The sequence below is a fragment of the Penaeus japonicus genome, unplaced genomic scaffold, assembly GCF_977035675.1.
Source record: "Penaeus japonicus unplaced genomic scaffold, GWHDUDI00000001_assembly GWHDUDI00000014, whole genome shotgun sequence".
NCBI classification, from domain to species: Eukaryota; Metazoa; Arthropoda; class Malacostraca; order Decapoda; family Penaeidae; genus Penaeus; species Penaeus japonicus.
The window spans coordinates 17,851,113-17,853,205 of NW_028234416.1; the positions used below are offsets into that span (position 1 = coordinate 17,851,113).

At 41.5% G+C, this 2,093-nt stretch overlaps 1 protein-coding gene across 2 annotated transcripts in view; it reads right to left on the reverse strand.

Annotated features, from left to right (window-relative positions):
• The window catches only part of LOC122248069 (actin, cytoplasmic 1), a 10,581-nt gene extending 9,035 nt beyond the window's left edge, over positions 1-1,546 (reverse strand). Inside the window, exon 1 of one of the 2 annotated variants that reach the window (XM_043007880.2) lies at positions 1,368-1,546. The gene's annotated coding sequence lies outside the window, so the exon portion shown is untranslated. The remainder of the gene's footprint in view (positions 1-1,367) is intronic. The other variant, XM_043007876.2, reaches the window with a different exon arrangement.
• Positions 1,547-2,093: the final 547 nt, after the last annotated feature.

The window sequence follows — 2,093 nt, forward strand, 5'->3', positions numbered from 1 at the left end:
TTTCGCTTAGGGTAAATTTTCCGAATAATGCCGCGTTACTAAATACAACAAAAGTGGTATCGATTGATTCCTCTCACCCTCTACCACTCATCTATAGTGGATATAACCCGAGATTCCATTCCATGTGCCCCAAAGTCTGTGCTTAAATAGTAGGGGAGGGCATTCGTAATAGATCACATTCTCCGACCTTCATCCAGCACTGGTAAACAATAGACAGGTGTCTTTTTGTTTTACCTGGTATGTTCTTATTTGAAAAAGACGCCATCTATCGAAAAACAATATTAGGTTGTTTCGTTCTTCTACAGACGACAACCAATGAGACCTACCCCTAAAACGACTGGCCAGTCATAGCGCTCTTATGTTCCTTATGTTTAGTGAACCCGCGAGTTTGAGTTCACGAGCGAGTTTCGAGTCAGTTGTGTGTGTGTTTGCAGTATTGGTCCCGGTATGGGATATACATTGGCGATGCGGGATACACATAGACGATGTATTCAAAAGGTGCTATCGCTAAATAAGGAACCAGCCCAATCTCCATGTATAAAAATCAAAATAAAAAACAGAAACCAAGGTGAGCTGCACGAAGTGCTATAATAAGGGTCCAGGATGGGGGACGAAGTCCCTAATAGGCTAGGGCTAACGTCAAAAGTAGGTAAAGTTATGTTGGTTATGTTAGAATTTTGTAGATAAAAATACCCCGAAAATGGTACATTCGAAATTCCCGCCCAAAATCTGTCTGTGCAATCGCTGTGCACCGGTACGCCATGCGGGTGAGTAATTGTAAAGAAACTGCATTTTTAATATTCATTTTACAGTAGACAGGTTTAAGATAAAACTAAGGTATGTTTGTGCTATATATAGATGCAATTTATTCATATATCGCCCTACAATTTCCCTGATATACTTCATGCTCTCCCCTACTATTTGGACCCAGATTGTGGGGTACAGTGGTGGAATCGTAGATTATATCCACCATATATAAGCAGTACAGGGTGAGTGGAATCCATCGATACCACTTGTGTGTCATTTCGTAACGCGGCATTATTCGGGAAATTTACCCTTTACTCCTGTATTTTTTCACTTTTTAAAAGATCCAGACTTAAGGCACAAGTAGCAATGGCAAAAACAGCGGAGGTGTACTCCACCAACTCTTTTTTCGCACAGTCCCGCCATGACTCTTGTTTAGGCTTGAGCGATGGTTCCCTTTTGAAGTGTGACCAACGGAATAAAATTCTGGAGCAAGTCCCTATACGGAAAGTTGCATCGGCGTATCACGGGAGTTATACTAAAGTAGTGCGACTGTAGCTTTAGAAAAGACTCCATGATAATATAATGAACATAATCCAACGATAAACATGATAAATACTCACCAACACTGAGACAACGAATAACCGAGCCAATCATCGCCTTAGATCCGACACATCCTTTACGTTTTCAGCTTTATCAGCAGCCAATAGCAACCAGTCTAATCGAAAGTTAGCCGTCACCCCCGCGAAGTTTGAATTTTCCTCGGGCACCAGAAATATGCCATGTGCTCAGAATGCAGACCGCCGGGGGATACTGACGGTATTTCCTTCACACAAACAATGTAATACGTATATATACAACATGCCACAAGCAATCAAATACCCGCCAAGTCTCATACAAGGGACGAACTAGCAGAAACAACGCTGAAATTGTTGCAGTAGGCAGCACGGATATGTATGTGTGTGTGTGTGTGTGTGTGTGTGTGTGTGTGTGTGTGTGTGTGTAACATATTTCACGTCAAGAGAAGTTACAAAGATGTTATAGTATAGCAAAAAGAAAACACCTGGGCTATTAAAAATCCTTCCCACTAGCATGAACTCTGCCTAGCATTACAGGTTTTCTTGCCATAACAAGGCTACAGGTTGCTTCAAAACTCACTCATTTCCAAATTATACAAATCAATCCACTCTGTAACTAGGCATTGCCCGATTTTCCTGCTCGGAGCCTTGGAGAAATATTTGAACGCATCACAGATACTACTCTACTACATTTACACCATCCATCATCAGATCATAGACCACACGAGTTGATTGTGTGCTGCTATCTTAGCTTCAATGCTAGGAAATTCA